The following is a 23,113-nucleotide window of genomic DNA, read 5'->3' on the forward strand; positions in this document are numbered from 1 at the left end:
ATGGGAAAGTACCAATGTGTTTCTTCGTTGGTTGATGGAAGAAACATCTTACAAAAACTCTCCAGATTATTGACTTTTTAAAGTTTTTCTAGGAAACGTTTTAGATGAATGCTTATTAGCCTTTGTCAGTATGGACTTTTGCAAAGTGTCTCTGTTGCGCAATCATTTAGTGTGCACGGCGATTAACCAAAAGGTTGGTGGTTCAATCCCACCCAGGGACGTAATTGACCTTGTTATCAGATTTTGGTGATCTTTAAGTAGACAAGTCAAAATTTCAAATCCCCCTGTTCTGGTGTAGGGTACCTGGCCTTCTCTGATGTAATCAGAGTTAGATTTGATTCAGTGATTTTATAAAAACAGCTAGGAAGCACAATTTAGCAGTGGGTTGCAGAGAAAAAGAAATATGCTGGCAAAAAAAATCCAATTGAGTGATTAAACAGCTCTTAATTTTCTGGCTTTATTTTTATGCTAACAAATTTGTTCTCTGAAAAGTGTCCACAAAGCCAAGTCTCTGATTAACACCTTTGTAAGGATGGTTTTTAACCTATTACTAAATTAAACTTGCTTCATTGGAAAGGCAGCAAGATGCATCCTCATTTCAATGTCTACTGAAATAATACAGGTTGACACCAGGAAACATTAACGCCACTGCATCCTTGCTGCTTTCTCATGTGGAAGTCTGTTTAATGTGAAAACAAGGTGATATCTAATTAGCACACAGGTAAGGAATTAAGAAAATCTTTATTTAAGGGTGAAAATGTTTCTCACAAAATCGTTGCCCCAATGCATCATTGAAATTCAAGCTGGAAAGATGATTTTAATATATCACTTGTACATTTTGTATTGCTCTTCTGGTGACAATGTAGTTTGTTTTTGTCAATTACCATTTTAATAATAGGGTAATGAAAATTAAGAGGATTTTTGAAAGAAAACAATACTGTCAATATACTATTAAAACAAATTAAAATGGTAAAAGTTATTGTACTGTAAGTAAAAATAAAAGAGCCAACATATCAATCCCAGTTTTGGATTACTTTAACAAAAAAAAATGCATATAGCAGAGGATAGTTTCAATCTGCCTACCTCTGGGTTATGTGCCCAGCATGCTTCCATTGCTGTACTCTGCTGCACATGTAAGTGTAATAGATCCTGAAGCACTCACTCATCATGGGAAAGTACCAATGTGTTTCTTCATTGGTTGATGGAAGAAACATCTTACAAAAACTCTCCAGATTATTGACTTTTTAAAGTTTTTCTAGGAAACGTTCTAGATGTATGCTTATTAGCCTTTGTCAGTATGTACTTTTTGTGAAGTGTCTCTGTGGCGCAATCGGTTAGTGTGTCCGGCTACTAACCAAAAGGTTGGTGGTTCAATCCCACCCAGGGACGTAATTGACCTTGTTATCAGATTTTGGTGATCTTTAAGTAGACAAGTCAAAATTTCAAACCCCTTGTTATGGTGTAGGGTACCTGGCCTTTTCTGATGTAATCAGAGTTAGATTTGATTCAGTGATTTAATAAAAACAGCTAGGAAGCACAATTTAGCAGTGGGTTTCAGAGAAAAAGAAATATGCTGGCAAAAAAAATCCAATTGAGTGATTAAACAGCTCTTCATTTTCTGGCTTTATTTTTATGCTAACAAATTTGTTCTCAGAAAAGTGTCCACAAAGCCAAGTCTCTGATTAACACCTTTGTAGGGATGGTTTTTCACCTATTACTAAATTAAACGCTTCATTGGAAAGGCAGCAAGATGCATCCTCATTTCAATGTCTACTGAAATAATACAGGTTGACACCAGGAAACATTAACGCCACTGCATCCTTGCTGCTTTCTCATGTGGAAGTCTGTTTAATGTGAAAACAAGGTGATATCTAATTAGCACACAGGTAAGGAATTAAGAAAATCTTTATTTAAGGGTGAAGATGTTTCTCACAAAATCGTTGCCCCAATGCATCATTGAAATTCAAGCTGGAAAGATGATTTTAATATATCACTTGTACATTTTGTATTGCTCTTCTGGTGACAATGTAGTTTGTTTTTGTCAATTACCATTTTAATAATAGGGTTAAGAAAATTAAGTGGATTTTTGAAAGAAAACAATATTGTCAATATACTATTAAAACAAATTAAAATGGTAAAAGTTATTGTACTTTAAGTGAAAATAAAAGAGCCAAAATATCAATCTCAGTTTTGGATTACTTTAATTAACAAAAAAAAATGCATATAGCAGAGGATAGTTTCAATCTGCCTACCGCTGGGTTATGGGCCCAGCATGCTTCCATTGCTGTACTCTGCTGCACATGTAAGTGCAAGAGATCCTGAAGCACTCACTCATCATGGGAAAGTACCAATGTGTTTCTTCGTTGGTTGATGGAAGAAACATCTTACAAAAACTCTCCAGATTATTGACTTTTTAAAGTTTTTCTAGGAAACGTTTTAGATGAATGCTTATTAGCCTTTGTCAGTATGGACTTTTGCAAAGTGTCTCTGTCGCGCAATCATTTAGTGTGCACGGCGATTAACCAAAAGGTTGGTGGTTCAATCCCACCCAGGGACGTAATTGACCTTGTTATCAGATTTTGGTGATCTTTAAGTAGACAAGTCAAAATTTCAAATCCCCCTGTTCTGGTGTAGGGTACCTGGCCTTCTCTGATGTAATCAGAGTTAGATTTGATTCAGTGATTTTATAAAAACAGCTAGGAAGCACAATTTAGCAGTGGGTTGCAGAGAAAAAGAAATATGCTGGCAAAAAAAATCCAATTGAGTGATTAAACAGCTCTTAATTTTCTGGCTTTATTTTTATGCTAACAAATTTGTTCTCTGAAAAGTGTCCACAAAGCCAAGTCTCTGATTAACACCTTTGTAAGGATGGTTTTTAACCTATTACTAAATTAAACTTGCTTCATTGGAAAGGCAGCAAGATGCATCCTCATTTCAATGTCTACTGAAATAATACAGGTTGACACCAGGAAACATTAACACCACTGCATCCTTGCTGCTTTCTCATGTGGAAGTCTGTTTAATGTGAAAACAAGGTGATATCTAATTAGCACACAGGTAAGGAATTAAGAAAATCTTTATTTAAGGGTGAAGATGTTTCTCACAAAATCGTTACCCCAATGCATCATTGAAATTCAAGCTGGAAAGATGATTTTAATATATCACTTGTACATTTTGTATTGCTCTTCTGGTGACAATGTAGTTTGTTTTTGTCAATTACCATTTTAATAATAGGGTTAAGAAAATTAAGTGGATTTTTGAAAGAAAACAATACTGTCAATATACTATTAAAACAAATTAAAATGGTAAAAGTTATTGTACTTTAAGTGAAAATAAAAGAGCCAAAATATCAATCCCAGTTTTGGATTACTTTAATTAACAAAAAAAAATGCATATAGCAGAGGATAGTTTCAATCTGCCTACCGCTGGGTTATGGGCCCTGTATGCTTCCATTGCAGTACTCTGCTGCACATGTAAGTGCAAGAGATCCTGAAGCACTCACTCATCATGGGAAAGTACCAATGTGTTTCTTCGTTGGTTGATGGAAGAAACATTTTACAAAAACTCTCCAGATTATTGACTTTTTAAAGTTTTTCTAGGAAACGTTCTAGATGTATGCTTATTAGCCTTTGTCAGTATGTACTTTTTGTGAAGTGTCTCTGTGGCGCAATCGGTTAGTGTGTCCGGCTACTAACCAAAAGGTTGGTGGTTCAATCCCACCCAGGGACGTAATTGACCTTGTTATCAGATTTTGGTGATCTTTAAGTAGACAAGTCAAAATTTCAAACCCCTTGTTATGGTGTAGGGTACCTGGCCTTTTCTGATGTAATCAGAGTTAGATTTGATTCAGTGATTTAATAAAAACAGCTAGGAAGCACAATTTAGCAGTGGGTTTCAGAGAAAAAGAAATATGCTGGCAAAAAAAATCCAATTGAGTGATTAAACAGCTCTTCATTTTCTGGCTTTATTTTTATGCTAACAAATTTGTTCTCAGAAAAGTGTCCACAAAGCCAAGTCTCTGATTAACACCTTTGTAGGGATGGTTTTTCACCTATTACTAAATTAAACGCTTCATTGGAAAGGCAGCAAGATGCATCCTCATTTCAATGTCTACTGAAATAATACAGGTTGACACCAGGAAACATTAACGCCACTGCATCCTTGCTGCTTTCTCATGTGGAAGTCTGTTTAATGTGAAAACAAGGTGATATCTAATTAGCACACAGGTAAGGAATTAAGAAAATCTTTATTTAAGGGTGAAGATGTTTCTCACAAAATCGTTGCCCCAATGCATCATTGAAATTCAAGCTGGAAAGATGATTTTAATATATCACTTGTACATTTTGTATTGCTCTTCTGGTGACAATGTAGTTTGTTTTTGTCAATTACCATTTTAATAATAGGGTTAAGAAAATTAAGTGGATTTTTGAAAGAAAACAATATTGTCAATATACTATTAAAACAAATTAAAATGGTAAAAGTTATTGTACTTTAAGTGAAAATAAAAGAGCCAAAATATCAATCTCAGTTTTGGATTACTTTAATTAACAAAAAAAAATGCATATAGCAGAGGATAGTTTCAATCTGCCTACCGCTGGGTTATGGGCCCAGCATGCTTCCATTGCTGTACTCTGCTGCACATGTAAGTGCAAGAGATCCTGAAGCACTCACTCATCATGGGAAAGTACCAATGTGTTTCTTCGTTGGTTGATGGAAGAAACATCTTACAAAAACTCTCCAGATTATTGACTTTTTAAAGTTTTTCTAGGAAACGTTTTAGATGAATGCTTATTAGCCTTTGTCAGTATGGACTTTTGCAAAGTGTCTCTGTTGCGCAATCATTTAGTGTGCACGGCGATTAACCAAAAGGTTGGTGGTTCAATCCCACCCAGGGACGTAATTGACCTTGTTATCAGATTTTGGTGATCTTTAAGTAGACAAGTCAAAATTTCAAATCCCCCTGTTCTGGTGTAGGGTACCTGGCCTTCTCTGATGTAATCAGAGTTAGATTTGATTCAGTGATTTTATAAAAACAGCTAGGAAGCACAATTTAGCAGTGGGTTGCAGAGAAAAAGAAATATGCTGGCAAAAAAAATCCAATTGAGTGATTAAACAGCTCTTAATTTTCTGGCTTTATTTTTATGCTAACAAATTTGTTCTCTGAAAAGTGTCCACAAAGCCAAGTCTCTGATTAACACCTTTGTAAGGATGGTTTTTAACCTATTACTAAATTAAACTTGCTTCATTGGAAAGGCAGCAAGATGCATCCTCATTTCAATGTCTACTGAAATAATACAGGTTGACACCAGGAAACATTAACGCCACTGCATCCTTGCTGCTTTCTCATGTGGAAGTCTGTTTAATGTGAAAACAAGGTGATATCTAATTAGCACACAGGTAAGGAATTAAGAAAATCTTTATTTAAGGGTGAAAATGTTTCTCACAAAATCGTTGCCCCAATGCATCATTGAAATTCAAGCTGGAAAGATGATTTTAATATATCACTTGTACATTTTGTATTGCTCTTCTGGTGACAATGTAGTTTGTTTTTGTCAATTACCATTTTAATAATAGGGTAATGAAAATTAAGAGGATTTTTGAAAGAAAACAATACTGTCAATATACTATTAAAACAAATTAAAATGGTAAAAGTTATTGTACTGTAAGTAAAAATAAAAGAGCCAACATATCAATCCCAGTTTTGGATTACTTTAACAAAAAAAAATGCATATAGCAGAGGATAGTTTCAATCTGCCTACCTCTGGGTTATGTGCCCAGCATGCTTCCATTGCTGTACTCTGCTGCACATGTAAGTGTAATAGATCCTGAAGCACTCACTCATCATGGGAAAGTACCAATGTGTTTCTTCATTGGTTGATGGAAGAAACATCTTACAAAAACTCTCCAGATTATTGACTTTTTAAAGTTTTTCTAGGAAACATTTTAGATGAATGCTTATTAGCCTTTGTCAGTATGTACTTTTGCAAAGTGTCTCTTTGGCGCAATCAGTTAGTGTGTATGGCTATTAACCAAAAGGTTGGTGGTTCAATCCCACCCAGGGACGTAATTGACCTTGTTATCAGATTTTGGTGATCTTTAAGTAGACAAGTCAAAATTTCAAACCCTCTCTTATGGTGTAGGGTACCTGGCCTTCTCTGATGTAATCAGAGTTAGATTTGATTCAGTGATTTTATAAAAACAGCTAGGAAGCACAATTTAGCAGTGGGTTGCAGAGAAAAAGAAATATGCTGGCAAAAAAAATCCAATTGAGTGATTAAACAGCTCTTCATTTTCTGGCTTTATTTTTATGCTAACAAATTTGTTCTCTGAAAAGTGTCCACAAAGCCAAGTCTCTGATTAACACCTTTGTAAGGATGGTTTTTCACCTATTACTAAATTAAACTTGCTTCATTGGAAAGGCAGCAAGATGCATCCTCATTTCAATGTCTACTGAAATAATACAGGTTGACACCAGGAAACATTAACGCCACTGCATCCTTGCTGCTTTCTCATGTGGAAGTCTGTTTAATGTGAAAACAAGGTGATATCTAATTAGCACACAGGTAAGGAATTAAGAAAATCTTTATTTAAGGGTGAAAATGTTTCTCACAAAATCGTTGCCCCAATGCATCATTGAAATTCAAGCAGGAAAGATGATTTTAATATATCACTTGTACATTTTGTATTGCTCTTCTGGTGACAATGTAGTTTGTTTTTGTCAATTACCATTTTAATAATAGGGTAAAAAAAATTAAGTGGATTTTTGAAAGAAAACAATACTGTCAATATACTATTAAAACAAATTAAAATGGTAAAAGTTATTGTACTTTAAGTAAACATAAAAGAGCTAACATATCAATCCCAGTTTTGGATTACTTTAATTAACAAAAAAAATGCATATAGCAGAGGATAGTTTCAATCTGCCTACCTCTGGGTAATGGGCCCAGCATGCTTCCATTGCAGTACTCTGCTGCACATGTAAGTGCAAGAGATCCTGAAGCACTCACTCATCATGGGAAAGTACCAATGTGTTTCTTCATTGGTTAATGGAAGAAACATCTTACAAAAACTCTCCAGATTATTGACTTTTTAAAGTTTTTCTAGGAAACGTTCTAGATATATGCTTATTAGACTTTGTCAGTATGTACTTTTTGCAAAGTGTCTCTGTGGCGCAATCGGTTAGTGTGTCTGGCTACTAACCAAAAGGTTGGTGGTTCAATCCCACCCAGGGACGTAATTGACCTTGTTATCAGATTTTGGTGATCTTTAAGTAGACAAGTCAAAATTTCAAAACCCCTGTTCTGGTGTAGGGTACCTGGCCTTCTCTGATGTAATCAGAGTTAGATTTGATTCAGTGATTTTATAAAAACAGCTAGGAAGCACAATTTAGCAGTGGGTTGCAGAGAAAAAGAAATATGCTGGCAAAAAAAAATCCAATTGAGTGATTAAACAGCTCTTCATTTTCTGGCTTTATTTTTATACTAACAAATTTGTTCTCTGAAAAGTGTCCAGAAAGCCAAGTCTCTGATTAACACCTTTGTAGAGATGGTTTTTCACCTATTACTAAATTAAACTTGCTTCATTGGAAAGGCAGCAAGATGCATCCTCATTTCAATGTCTACTGAAATAATACAGGTTGACACCAGGAAACATTAACACCACTGCATCCTTGCTGCTTTCTCATGTAGAAGTCTGTTTAATGTGAAAACAAGGTGATATCTAATAAGCACACAGGTAAGGAATTAAGAAAATCTTTATTTAAGGGTGAAGATGTTTCTCACAAAATCGTTGCCCCAATGCATCATTGAAATTCAAGCTGGAAAGATGATTTTAATATATCACTTGTACATTTTGTATTGCTCTTCTGGTGACAATGTAGTTTGTTTTTGTCAATTACCATTTTAATAATAGGGTAAAGAAAATTAAGTGGATTTTTTAAAGAAAACTATACTGTCAATATACTATTAAAACAAATTAAAATGGTAAAAGTTTTTGTACTTTAAGTAAAAATAAAAGAGCAAAAATATCAATCCCAGTTTTGATTACTTAAATTAACAAAAAAAAAATGCATATAGCAAAGGATAGTTTCAATCTGCCTACCTCTGGGTTATGGGCCCAGCATGCTTCCATTGCAGTACTCTGCTGCACATGTAAGTGCAAGAGATCCTGAAGCACTCACTCATCATGGGAAAGTACCAATGTGTTTCTTCGTTGGTTGATGGAAGAAACATCTTACAAAAACTCTCCAGATTATTGACTTTTTAAAGTTTTTCTAGGAAACGTTCTAGATGTATGCTTATTAGCCTTTGTCAGTATGTACTTTTTACAAAGTGTCTCTGTGGCGCAATCGGTTAGTGTGTCTGGCTACTAACCAAAAGGTTGGTGGCTTAATCCCACCCAGGGACGTAATTGACCTTGTTATCAGATTTTGGTGATCTTTAAGTAGACAAGTCAAAATTTCAAACCCCCTGTTATGGTGTAGGGTACCTGGCCTTCTCTGATGTAATCAGAGTTAGATTTGATTCAGTGATTTTATAAAAACAGATAGGAAGCACAATTTAGCAGTGGTTTGCAGAGAAAAAGAAATATGCTGGCAGAAAAATCCAATTGAGTGATTAAACAGCTCTTCATTTTCTGGCTTTATTTTTATGCTAACAAATTTGTTCTCTGAAAAGTGTCCACAAAGCCAAGTCTCTGATTAACACCTTTGTAGGGATGGTTTTTCACCTATTACTAAATTAAACTTGCTTCATTGGAAAGGCAGCAAGATGCATCTTCATTTCAATTTCTACTGAAATAATACAGGTTGACACCAGGAAACATTAACGCCACTGCATCCTTGCTGCTTTCTCATGTGGAAGTCTGTTTAATGTGAAAACAAGGTGATATCTAATTAGCACACAGGTAAGGAATTAAGAAAATCTTTATTTAAGGGTGAAGATGTTTCTCACAAAATCGTTGCCCCAATGCATCATTGAAATTCAAGCTGGAAAGATGATTTTAATATATCACGTGTACATTTTGTATTGCTCTTCTGGTGACAATGTAGTTTGTTTTTGTCAATTACCCTTTTAATAATAGGGTAAAGAAAATTAAGTGGATTTAAACAAATTAAAATGGTAAAAATTATTGTACTTCAAGTAAAAATAAAAGAGCAAAAATATCAATCCCAGTTTTGATTACTTAAATTAACAAAAAAAATGCATATAGCAAAGGATAGTTTAATCTGCCTACCTCTGGGTTATGGGCCCTGTATGCTTCCATTGCAGTACTCTGCTGCACATGTAAGTGCAAGAGATCCTGAAGCACTCACTCATCATGGGAAAGTACCAATGTGTTTCTTTGTTGGTTGATGGAAGAAACATTTTACAAAAACTCTCCAGATTATTGACTTTTTAAAGTTTTTCTAGGAAACGTTCTAGATGTATGCTTATTAGCCTTTGTCAGTATGTACTTTTTGTGAAGTGTCTCTGTGGCGCAATCGGTTAGTGTGTCCGGCTACTAGCCAAAAGGTTGGTGGTTCAATCCCACCCAGGGACGTAATTGACCTTGTTATCAGATTTTGGTGATCTTTAAGTAGACAAGTCAAAATTTCAAACCCCCTGTTATGGTGTAGGGTACCTGGCCTTTTCTGATGTAATCAGAGTTAGATTTGATTCAGTGATTTAATAAAAACAGCTAGGAATCACAATTTAGCAGTGGGTTGCAGAGAAAAAGAAATATGCTGGCAGAAAAATCCAATTGAGTGATTAAACAGCTCTTCATTTTCTGGCTTTATTTTTATGCTAACAAATTTGTTCTCTGAAAAGTGTCCACAAAGCCAAGTCTCTGATTAACACCTTTGTAGGGATGGTTTTTCACCTATTACTAAATTAAACTTGCTTCATTGGAAAGGCAGCAAGATGCATCCTCATTTCAATTTCTACTGAAATAATACAGGTTGACACCAGGAAACATTAACGCCACTGCATCCTTGCTGCTTTCTCATGTGGAAGTCTGTTTAATGTGAAAACAAGGTGATATCTAATTAGCACACAGGTAAGGAATTAAGAAAATCTTTATTTAAGGGTGAAGATGTTTCTCACAAAATCGTTGCCCCAATGCATCATTGAAATTCAAGCTGGAAAGATGATTTTAATATATCACGTGTACATTTTGTATTGCTCTTCTGGTGACAATGTAGTTTGTTTTTGTCAATTACCCTTTTAATAATAGGGTAAAGAAAATTAAGTGGATTTAAACAAATTAAAATGGTAAAAATTATTGTACTTCAAGGTAAAATAAAAGAGCAAAAATATCAATCCCAGTTTTGATTACTTAAATTAACAAAAAAAATGCATATAGCAAAGGATAGTTTCAATCTGCCTACCGCTGGGTTATGGGCCCTGTATGCTTCCATTGCAGTACTCTGCTGCACATGTAAGTGCAAGAGATCCTGAAGCACTCACTCATCATGGGAAAGTACCAATGTGTTTCTTCGTTGGTTGATGGAAGAAACATTTTACAAAAACTCTCCAGATTATTGACTTTTTAAAGTTTTTCTAGGAAACGTTCTAGATGTATGCTTATTAGCCTTTGTCAGTATGTACTTTTCGTGAAGTGTCTCTGTGGCGCAATCGGTTAGTGTGTCCGGCTACTAACCAAAAGGTTGGTGGTTCAATCCCACCCAGGGACATAATTGACCTTGTTATCAGATTTTGGTGATCTTTAAGTAGACAAGTCAAAATTTCAAACCCCCTGTTATGGTGTAGGGTACCTGGCCTTTTCTGATGTAATCAGAGTTAGATTTGATTCAGTGATTTAATAAAAACAGCTAGGAAGCACAATTTAGCAGTGGGTTGCAGAGAAAAAGAAATATGCTGGCAAAAAAAATCCAATTGAGTGATTAAACAGCTCTTCATTTTCTGGCTTTATTTTTATGCTAACAAATTTGTTCTCTGAAAAGTGTCCACAAAGCCAAGTCTCTGATTAACACCTTTGTAGGGATGGTTTTTCACCTATTACTAAATTAAACGCTTCATTGGAAAGGCAGCAAGATGCATCCTCATTTCAATGTCTACTGAAATAATACAGGTTGACACCAGGAAACATTAACACCACTGCATCCTTGCTGCTTTCTCATGTGGAAGTCTGTTTAATGTGAAAACAAGGTGATATCTAATTAGCACACAGGTAAGGAATTAAGAAAATCTTTATTTAAGGGTGAAGATGTTTCTCACAAAATCGTTACCCCAATGCATCATTGAAATTCAAGCTGGAAAGATGATTTTAATATATCACTTGTACATTTTGTATTGCTCTTCTGGTGACAATGTAGTTTGTTTTTGTCAATTACCATTTTAATAATAGGGTTAAGAAAATTAAGTGGATTTTTGAAAGAAAACAATACTGTCAATATACTATTAAAACAAATTAAAATGGTAAAAGTTATTGTACTTTAAGTGAAAATAAAAGAGCCAAAATATCAATCCCAGTTTTGGATTACTTTAATTAACAAAAAAAAATGCATATAGCAGAGGATAGTTTCAATCTGCCTACCGCTGGGTTATGGGCCCTGTATGCTTCCATTGCAGTACTCTGCTGCACATGTAAGTGCAAGAGATCCTGAAGCACTCACTCATCATGGGAAAGTACCAATGTGTTTCTTCGTTGGTTGATGGAAGAAACATTTTACAAAAACTCTCCAGATTATTGACTTTTTAAAGTTTTTCTAGGAAACGTTCTAGATGTATGCTTATTAGCCTTTGTCAGTATGTACTTTTTGTGAAGTGTCTCTGTGGCGCAATCGGTTAGTGTGTCCGGCTACTAACCAAAAGGTTGGTGGTTCAATCCCACCCAGGGACGTAATTGACCTTGTTATCAGATTTTGGTGATCTTTAAGTAGACAAGTCAAAATTTCAAACCCCTTGTTATGGTGTAGGGTACCTGGCCTTTTCTGATGTAATCAGAGTTAGATTTGATTCAGTGATTTAATAAAAACAGCTAGGAAGCACAATTTAGCAGTGGGTTTCAGAGAAAAAGAAATATGCTGGCAAAAAAAATCCAATTGAGTGATTAAACAGCTCTTCATTTTCTGGCTTTATTTTTATGCTAACAAATTTGTTCTCAGAAAAGTGTCCACAAAGCCAAGTCTCTGATTAACACCTTTGTAGGGATGGTTTTTCACCTATTACTAAATTAAACGCTTCATTGGAAAGGCAGCAAGATGCATCCTCATTTCAATGTCTACTGAAATAATACAGGTTGACACCAGGAAACATTAACGCCACTGCATCCTTGCTGCTTTCTCATGTGGAAGTCTGTTTAATGTGAAAACAAGGTGATATCTAATTAGCACACAGGTAAGGAATTAAGAAAATCTTTATTTAAGGGTGAAGATGTTTCTCACAAAATCGTTGCCCCAATGCATCATTGAAATTCAAGCTGGAAAGATGATTTTAATATATCACTTGTACATTTTGTATTGCTCTTCTGGTGACAATGTAGTTTGTTTTTGTCAATTACCATTTTAATAATAGGGTTAAGAAAATTAAGTGGATTTTTGAAAGAAAACAATATTGTCAATATACTATTAAAACAAATTAAAATGGTAAAAGTTATTGTACTTTAAGTGAAAATAAAAGAGCCAAAATATCAATCTCAGTTTTGGATTACTTTAATTAACAAAAAAAAATGCATATAGCAGAGGATAGTTTCAATCTGCCTACCGCTGGGTTATGGGCCCAGCATGCTTCCATTGCTGTACTCTGCTGCACATGTAAGTGCAAGAGATCCTGAAGCACTCACTCATCATGGGAAAGTACCAATGTGTTTCTTCGTTGGTTGATGGAAGAAACATCTTACAAAAACTCTCCAGATTATTGACTTTTTAAAGTTTTTCTAGGAAACGTTTTAGATGAATGCTTATTAGCCTTTGTCAGTATGGACTTTTGCAAAGTGTCTCTGTTGCGCAATCATTTAGTGTGCACGGCGATTAACCAAAAGGTTGGTGGTTCAATCCCACCCAGGGACGTAATTGACCTTGTTATCAGATTTTGGTGATCTTTAAGTAGACAAGTCAAAATTTCAAATCCCCCTGTTCTGGTGTAGGGTACCTGGCCTTCTCTGATGTAATCAGAGTTAGATTTGATTCAGTGATTTTATAAAAACAGCTAGGAAGCACAATTTAGCAGTGGGTTGCAGAGAAAAAGAAATATGCTGGCAAAAAAAATCCAATTGAGTGATTAAACAGCTCTTAATTTTCTGGCTTTATTTTTATGCTAACAAATTTGTTCTCTGAAAAGTGTCCACAAAGCCAAGTCTCTGATTAACACCTTTGTAAGGATGGTTTTTAACCTATTACTAAATTAAACTTGCTTCATTGGAAAGGCAGCAAGATGCATCCTCATTTCAATGTCTACTGAAATAATACAGGTTGACACCAGGAAACATTAACGCCACTGCATCCTTGCTGCTTTCTCATGTGGAAGTCTGTTTAATGTGAAAACAAGGTGATATCTAATTAGCACACAGGTAAGGAATTAAGAAAATCTTTATTTAAGGGTGAAAATGTTTCTCACAAAATCGTTGCCCCAATGCATCATTGAAATTCAAGCTGGAAAGATGATTTTAATATATCACTTGTACATTTTGTATTGCTCTTCTGGTGACAATGTAGTTTGTTTTTGTCAATTACCATTTTAATAATAGGGTAATGAAAATTAAGAGGATTTTTGAAAGAAAACAATACTGTCAATATACTATTAAAACAAATTAAAATGGTAAAAGTTATTGTACTGTAAGTAAAAATAAAAGAGCCAACATATCAATCCCAGTTTTGGATTACTTTAACAAAAAAAAATGCATATAGCAGAGGATAGTTTCAATCTGCCTACCTCTGGGTTATGTGCCCAGCATGCTTCCATTGCTGTACTCTGCTGCACATGTAAGTGTAATAGATCCTGAAGCACTCACTCATCATGGGAAAGTACCAATGTGTTTCTTCATTGGTTGATGGAAGAAACATCTTACAAAAACTCTCCAGATTATTGACTTTTTAAAGTTTTTCTAGGAAACGTTCTAGATGTATGCTTATTAGCCTTTGTCAGTATGTACTTTTTGTGAAGTGTCTCTGTGGCGCAATCGGTTAGTGTGTCCGGCTACTAACCAAAAGGTTGGTGGTTCAATCCCACCCAGGGACGTAATTGACCTTGTTATCAGATTTTGGTGATCTTTAAGTAGACAAGTCAAAATTTCAAACCCCTTGTTATGGTGTAGGGTACCTGGCCTTTTCTGATGTAATCAGAGTTAGATTTGATTCAGTGATTTAATAAAAACAGCTAGGAAGCACAATTTAGCAGTGGGTTTCAGAGAAAAAGAAATATGCTGGCAAAAAAAATCCAATTGAGTGATTAAACAGCTCTTCATTTTCTGGCTTTATTTTTATGCTAACAAATTTGTTCTCAGAAAAGTGTCCACAAAGCCAAGTCTCTGATTAACACCTTTGTAGGGATGGTTTTTCACCTATTACTAAATTAAACGCTTCATTGGAAAGGCAGCAAGATGCATCCTCATTTCAATGTCTACTGAAATAATACAGGTTGACACCAGGAAACATTAACGCCACTGCATCCTTGCTGCTTTCTCATGTGGAAGTCTGTTTAATGTGAAAACAAGGTGATATCTAATTAGCACACAGGTAAGGAATTAAGAAAATCTTTATTTAAGGGTGAAGATGTTTCTCACAAAATCGTTGCCCCAATGCATCATTGAAATTCAAGCTGGAAAGATGATTTTAATATATCACTTGTACATTTTGTATTGCTCTTCTGGTGACAATGTAGTTTGTTTTTGTCAATTACCATTTTAATAATAGGGTTAAGAAAATTAAGTGGATTTTTGAAAGAAAACAATATTGTCAATATACTATTAAAACAAATTAAAATGGTAAAAGTTATTGTACTTTAAGTGAAAATAAAAGAGCCAAAATATCAATCTCAGTTTTGGATTACTTTAATTAACAAAAAAAAAATGCATATAGCAGAGGATAGTTTCAATCTGCCTACCGCTGGGTTATGGGCCCAGCATGCTTCCATTGCTGTACTCTGCTGCACATGTAAGTGCAAGAGATCCTGAAGCACTCACTCATCATGGGAAAGTACCAATGTGTTTCTTCGTTGGTTGATGGAAGAAACATCTTACAAAAACTCTCCAGATTATTGACTTTTTAAAGTTTTTCTAGGAAACGTTTTAGATGAATGCTTATTAGCCTTTGTCAGTATGGACTTTTGCAAAGTGTCTCTGTCGCGCAATCATTTAGTGTGCACGGCGATTAACCAAAAGGTTGGTGGTTCAATCCCACCCAGGGACGTAATTGACCTTGTTATCAGATTTTGGTGATCTTTAAGTAGACAAGTCAAAATTTCAAATCCCCCTGTTCTGGTGTAGGGTACCTGGCCTTCTCTGATGTAATCAGAGTTAGATTTGATTCAGTGATTTTATAAAAACAGCTAGGAAGCACAATTTAGCAGTGGGTTGCAGAGAAAAAGAAATATGCTGGCAAAAAAAATCCAATTGAGTGATTAAACAGCTCTTAATTTTCTGGCTTTATTTTTATGCTAACAAATTTGTTCTCTGAAAAGTGTCCACAAAGCCAAGTCTCTGATTAACACCTTTGTAAGGATGGTTTTTAACCTATTACTAAATTAAACTTGCTTCATTGGAAAGGCAGCAAGATGCATCCTCATTTCAATGTCTACTGAAATAATACAGGTTGACACCAGGAAACATTAACACCACTGCATCCTTGCTGCTTTCTCATGTGGAAGTCTGTTTAATGTGAAAACAAGGTGATATCTAATTAGCACACAGGTAAGGAATTAAGAAAATCTTTATTTAAGGGTGAAGATGTTTCTCACAAAATCGTTACCCCAATGCATCATTGAAATTCAAGCTGGAAAGATGATTTTAATATATCACTTGTACATTTTGTATTGCTCTTCTGGTGACAATGTAGTTTGTTTTTGTCAATTACCATTTTAATAATAGGGTTAAGAAAATTAAGTGGATTTTTGAAAGAAAACAATACTGTCAATATACTATTAAAACAAATTAAAATGGTAAAAGTTATTGTACTTTAAGTGAAAATAAAAGAGCCAAAATATCAATCCCAGTTTTGGATTACTTTAATTAACAAAAAAAAATGCATATAGCAGAGGATAGTTTCAATCTGCCTACCGCTGGGTTATGGGCCCTGTATGCTTCCATTGCAGTACTCTGCTGCACATGTAAGTGCAAGAGATCCTGAAGCACTCACTCATCATGGGAAAGTACCAATGTGTTTCTTCGTTGGTTGATGGAAGAAACATTTTACAAAAACTCTCCAGATTATTGACTTTTTAAAGTTTTTCTAGGAAACGTTCTAGATGTATGCTTATTAGCCTTTGTCAGTATGTACTTTTTGTGAAGTGTCTCTGTGGCGCAATCGGTTAGTGTGTCCGGCTACTAACCAAAAGGTTGGTGGTTCAATCCCACCCAGGGACGTAATTGACCTTGTTATCAGATTTTGGTGATCTTTAAGTAGACAAGTCAAAATTTCAAACCCCTTGTTATGGTGTAGGGTACCTGGCCTTTTCTGATGTAATCAGAGTTAGATTTGATTCAGTGATTTAATAAAAACAGCTAGGAAGCACAATTTAGCAGTGGGTTTCAGAGAAAAAGAAATATGCTGGCAAAAAAAATCCAATTGAGTGATTAAACAGCTCTTCATTTTCTGGCTTTATTTTTATGCTAACAAATTTGTTCTCAGAAAAGTGTCCACAAAGCCAAGTCTCTGATTAACACCTTTGTAGGGATGGTTTTTCACCTATTACTAAATTAAACGCTTCATTGGAAAGGCAGCAAGATGCATCCTCATTTCAATGTCTACTGAAATAATACAGGTTGACACCAGGAAACATTAACGCCACTGCATCCTTGCTGCTTTCTCATGTGGAAGTCTGTTTAATGTGAAAACAAGGTGATATCTAATTAGCACACAGGTAAGGAATTAAGAAAATCTTTATTTAAGGGTGAAGATGTTTCTCACAAAATCGTTGCCCCAATGCATCATTGAAATTCAAGCTGGAAAGATGATTTTAATATATCACTTGTACATTTTGTATTGCTCTTCTGGTGACAATGTAGTTTGTTTTTGTCAATTACCATTTTAATAATAGGGTTAAGAAAATTAAGTGGATTTTTGAAAGAAAACAATATTGTCAATATACTATTAAAACAAATTAAAATGGTAAAAGTTATTGTACTTTAAGTGAAAATAAAAGAGCCAAAATATCAATCTCAGTTTTGGATTACTTTAATTAACAAAAAAAAATGCATATAGCAGAGGATAGTTTCAATCTGCCTACCGCTGGGTTATGGGCCCAGCATGCTTCCATTGCTGTACTCTGCTGCACATGTAAGTGCAAGAGATCCTGAAGCACTCACTCATCATGGGAAAGTACCAATGTGTTTCTTCGTTGGTTGATGGAAGAAACATCTTACAAAAACTCTCCAGATTATTGACTTTTTAAAGTTTTTCTAGGAAACGTTTTAGATGAATGCTTATTAGCCTTTGTCAGTATGGACTTTTGCAAAGTGTCTCTGTTGCGCAATCATTTAGTGTGCACGGCGATTAACCAAAAGGTTGGTGGTTCAATCCCACCCAGGGACGTAATTGACCTTGTTATCAGATTTTGGTGATCTTTAAGTAGACAAGTCAAAATTTCAAATCCCCCTGTTCTGGTGTAGGGTACCTGGCCTTCTCTGATGTAATCAGAGTTAGATTTGATTCAGTGATTTTATAAAAACAGCTAGGAAGCACAATTTAGCAGTGGGTTGCAGAGAAAAAGAAATATGCTGGCAAAAAAAATCCAATTGAGTGATTAAACAGCTCTTAATTTTCTGGCTTTATTTTTATGCTAACAAATTTGTTCTCTGAAAAGTGTCCACAAAGCCAAGTCTCTGATTAACACCTTTGTAAGGATGGTTTTTAACCTATTACTAAATTAAACTTGCTTCATTGGAAAGGCAGCAAGATGCATCCTCATTTCAATGTCTACTGAAATAATACAGGTTGACACCAGGAAACATTAACGCCACTGCATCCTTGCTGCTTTCTCATGTGGAAGTCTGTTTAATGTGAAAACAAGGTGATATCTAATTAGCACACAGGTAAGGAATTAAGAAAATCTTTATTTAAGGGTGAAAATGTTTCTCACAAAATCGTTGCCCCAATGCATCATTGAAATTCAAGCTGGAAAGATGATTTTAATATATCACTTGTACATTTTGTATTGCTCTTCTGGTGACAATGTAGTTTGTTTTTGTCAATTACCATTTTAATAATAGGGTAATGAAAATTAAGAGGATTTTTGAAAGAAAACAATACTGTCAATATACTATTAAAACAAATTAAAATGGTAAAAGTTATTGTACTGTAAGTAAAAATAAAAGAGCCAACATATCAATCCCAGTTTTGGATTACTTTAACAAAAAAAAATGCATATAGCAGAGGATAGTTTCAATCTGCCTACCTCTGGGTTATGTGCCCAGCATGCTTCCATTGCTGTACTCTGCTGCACATGTAAGTGTAATAGATCCTGAAGCACTCACTCATCATGGGAAAGTACCAATGTGTTTCTTCATTGGTTGATGGAAGAAACATCTTACAAAAACTCTCCAGATTATTGACTTTTTAAAGTTTTTCTAGGAAACATTTTAGATGAATGCTTATTAGCCTTTGTCAGTATGTACTTTTGCAAAGTGTCTCTTTGGCGCAATCAGTTAGTGTGTATGGCTATTAACCAAAAGGTTGGTGGTTCAATCCCACCCAGGGACGTAATTGACCTTGTTATCAGATTTTGGTGATCTTTAAGTAGACAAGTCAAAATTTCAAACCCTCTCTTATGGTGTAGGGTACCTGGCCTTCTCTGATGTAATCAGAGTTAGATTTGATTCAGTGATTTTATAAAAACAGCTAGGAAGCACAATTTAGCAGTGGGTTGCAGAGAAAAAGAAATATGCTGGCAAAAAAAATCCAATTGAGTGATTAAACAGCTCTTCATTTTCTGGCTTTATTTTTATGCTAACAAATTTGTTCTCTGAAAAGTGTCCACAAAGCCAAGTCTCTGATTAACACCTTTGTAAGGATGGTTTTTCACCTATTACTAAATTAAACTTGCTTCATTGGAAAGGCAGCAAGATGCATCCTCATTTCAATGTCTACTGAAATAATACAGGTTGACACCAGGAAACATTAACGCCACTGCATCCTTGCTGCTTTCTCATGTGGAAGTCTGTTTAATGTGAAAACAAGGTGATATCTAATTAGCACACAGGTAAGGAATTAAGAAAATCTTTATTTAAGGGTGAAAATGTTTCTCACAAAATCGTTGCCCCAATGCATCATTGAAATTCAAGCAGGAAAGATGATTTTAATATATCACTTGTACATTTTGTATTGCTCTTCTGGTGACAATGTAGTTTGTTTTTGTCAATTACCATTTTAATAATAGGGTAAAAAAAATTAAGTGGATTTTTGAAAGAAAACAATACTGTCAATATACTATTAAAACAAATTAAAATGGTAAAAGTTATTGTACTTTAAGTAAACATAAAAGAGCTAACATATCAATCCCAGTTTTGGATTACTTTAATTAACAAAAAAAATGCATATAGCAGAGGATAGTTTCAATCTGCCTACCTCTGGGTAATGGGCCCAGCATGCTTCCATTGCAGTACTCTGCTGCACATGTAAGTGCAAGAGATCCTGAAGCACTCACTCATCATGGGAAAGTACCAATGTGTTTCTTCATTGGTTAATGGAAGAAACATCTTACAAAAACTCTCCAGATTATTGACTTTTTAAAGTTTTTCTAGGAAACGTTCTAGATATATGCTTATTAGACTTTGTCAGTATGTACTTTTTGCAAAGTGTCTCTGTGGCGCAATCGGTTAGTGTGTCCGGCTACTAACCAAAAGGTTGGTGGTTCAATCCCACCCAGGGACGTAATTGACCTTGTTATCAGATTTTGGTGATCTTTAAGTAGACAAGTCAAAATTTCAAAACCCCTGTTCTGGTGTAGGGTACCTGGCCTTCTCTGATGTAATCAGAGTTAGATTTGATTCAGTGATTTTATAAAAACAGCTAGGAAGCACAATTTAGCAGTGGGTTGCAGAGAAAAAGAAATATGCTGGCAAAAAAAAATCCAATTGAGTGATTAAACAGCTCTTCATTTTCTGGCTTTATTTTTATACTAACAAATTTGTTCTCTGAAAAGTGTCCAGAAAGCCAAGTCTCTGATTAACACCTTTGTAGAGATGGTTTTTCACCTATTACTAAATTAAACTTGCTTCATTGGAAAGGCAGCAAGATGCATCCTCATTTCAATGTCTACTGAAATAATACAGGTTGACACCAGGAAACATTAACACCACTGCATCCTTGCTGCTTTCTCATGTAGAAGTCTGTTTAATGTGAAAACAAGGTGATATCTAATAAGCACACAGGTAAGGAATTAAGAAAATCTTTATTTAAGGGTGAAGATGTTTCTCACAAAATCGTTGCCCCAATGCATCATTGAAATTCAAGCTGGAAAGATGATTTTAATATATCACTTGTACATTTTGTATTGCTCTTCTGGTGACAATGTAGTTTGTTTTTGTCAATTACCATTTTAATAATAGGGTAAAGAAAATTAAGTGGATTTTTTAAAGAAAACTATACTGTCAATATACTATTAAAACAAATTAAAATGGTAAAAGTTTTTGTACTTTAAGTAAAAATAAAAGAGCAAAAATATCAATCCCAGTTTTGATTACTTAAATTAACAAAAAAAAAATGCATATAGCAAAGGATAGTTTCAATCTGCCTACCTCTGGGTTATGGGCCCAGCATGCTTCCATTGCAGTACTCTGCTGCACATGTAAGTGCAAGAGATCCTGAAGCACTCACTCATCATGGGAAAGTACCAATGTGTTTCTTCGTTGGTTGATGGAAGAAACATCTTACAAAAACTCTCCAGATTATTGACTTTTTAAAGTTTTTCTAGGAAACGTTCTAGATGTATGCTTATTAGCCTTTGTCAGTATGTACTTTTTACAAAGTGTCTCTGTGGCGCAATCGGTTAGTGTGTCTGGCTACTAACCAAAAGGTTGGTGGCTTAATCCCACCCAGGGACGTAATTGACCTTGTTATCAGATTTTGGTGATCTTTAAGTAGACAAGTCAAAATTTCAAACCCCCTGTTATGGTGTAGGGTACCTGGCCTTCTCTGATGTAATCAGAGTTAGATTTGATTCAGTGATTTTATAAAAACAGATAGGAAGCACAATTTAGCAGTGGTTTGCAGAGAAAAAGAAATATGCTGGCAGAAAAATCCAATTGAGTGATTAAACAGCTCTTCATTTTCTGGCTTTATTTTTATGCTAACAAATTTGTTCTCTGAAAAGTGTCCACAAAGCCAAGTCTCTGATTAACACCTTTGTAGGGATGGTTTTTCACCTATTACTAAATTAAACTTGCTTCATTGGAAAGGCAGCAAGATGCATCTTCATTTCAATTTCTACTGAAATAATACAGGTTGACACCAGGAAACATTAACGCCACTGCATCCTTGCTGCTTTCTCATGTGGAAGTCTGTTTAATGTGAAAACAAGGTGATATCTAATTAGCACACAGGTAAGGAATTAAGAAAATCTTTATTTAAGGGTGAAGATGTTTCTCACAAAATCGTTGCCCCAATGCATCATTGAAATTCAAGCTGGAAAGATGATTTTAATATATCACGTGTACATTTTGTATTGCTCTTCTGGTGACAATGTAGTTTGTTTTTGTCAATTACCCTTTTAATAATAGGGTAAAGAAAATTAAGTGGATTTAAACAAATTAAAATGGTAAAAATTATTGTACTTCAAGTAAAAATAAAAGAGCAAAAATATCAATCCCAGTTTTGATTACTTAAATTAACAAAAAAAATGCATATAGCAAAGGATAGTTTAATCTGCCTACCTCTGGGTTATGGGCCCTGTATGCTTCCATTGCAGTACTCTGCTGCACATGTAAGTGCAAGAGATCCTGAAGCACTCACTCATCATGGGAAAGTACCAATGTGTTTCTTTGTTGGTTGATGGAAGAAACATTTTACAAAAACTCTCCAGATTATTGACTTTTTAAAGTTTTTCTAGGAAACGTTCTAGATGTATGCTTATTAGCCTTTGTCAGTATGTACTTTTTGTGAAGTGTCTCTGTGGCGCAATCGGTTAGTGTGTCCGGCTACTAGCCAAAAGGTTGGTGGTTCAATCCCACCCAGGGACGTAATTGACCTTGTTATCAGATTTTGGTGATCTTTAAGTAGACAAGTCAAAATTTCAAACCCCCTGTTATGGTGTAGGGTACCTGGCCTTTTCTGATGTAATCAGAGTTAGATTTGATTCAGTGATTTAATAAAAACAGCTAGGAATCACAATTTAGCAGTGGGTTGCAGAGAAAAAGAAATATGCTGGCAGAAAAATCCAATTGAGTGATTAAACAGCTCTTCATTTTCTGGCTTTATTTTTATGCTAACAAATTTGTTCTCTGAAAAGTGTCCACAAAGCCAAGTCTCTGATTAACACCTTTGTAGGGATGGTTTTTCACCTATTACTAAATTAAACTTGCTTCATTGGAAAGGCAGCAAGATGCATCCTCATTTCAATTTCTACTGAAATAATACAGGTTGACACCAGGAAACATTAACGCCACTGCATCCTTGCTGCTTTCTCATGTGGAAGTCTGTTTAATGTGAAAACAAGGTGATATCTAATTAGCACACAGGTAAGGAATTAAGAAAATCTTTATTTAAGGGTGAAGATGTTTCTCACAAAATCGTTGCCCCAATGCATCATTGAAATTCAAGCTGGAAAGATGATTTTAATATATCACGTGTACATTTTGTATTGCTCTTCTGGTGACAATGTAGTTTGTTTTTGTCAATTACCCTTTTAATAATAGGGTAAAGAAAATTAAGTGGATTTAAACAAATTAAAATGGTAAAAATTATTGTACTTCAAGGTAAAATAAAAGAGCAAAAATATCAATCCCAGTTTTGATTACTTAA

At 34.9% G+C, this 23,113-nt stretch overlaps 2 non-coding genes across 2 annotated transcripts; both read left to right on the forward strand.

Annotated features, from left to right (window-relative positions):
- Window positions 1–7,160: 7,160 nt before the first annotated feature.
- On the forward strand, window positions 7,161–7,234 carry TRNAS-ACU (transfer RNA serine (anticodon ACU)). Its single transcript has one exon. It is a non-coding gene; the product is annotated as a tRNA-Ser (tRNA).
- Window positions 7,235–10,601: 3,367 nt separating this feature from the next.
- TRNAS-ACU (transfer RNA serine (anticodon ACU)) lies at window positions 10,602–10,675 on the forward strand. Its single transcript has one exon. It is a non-coding gene; the product is annotated as a tRNA-Ser (tRNA).
- The last annotated feature ends 12,438 nt before the right edge of the window (window positions 10,676–23,113 follow it).

Source organism: Pseudophryne corroboree, unplaced genomic scaffold (assembly GCF_028390025.1).
Source record: "Pseudophryne corroboree isolate aPseCor3 unplaced genomic scaffold, aPseCor3.hap2 scaffold_367, whole genome shotgun sequence".
In the NCBI taxonomy this organism is placed as follows: Eukaryota; Metazoa; Chordata; class Amphibia; order Anura; family Myobatrachidae; genus Pseudophryne; species Pseudophryne corroboree.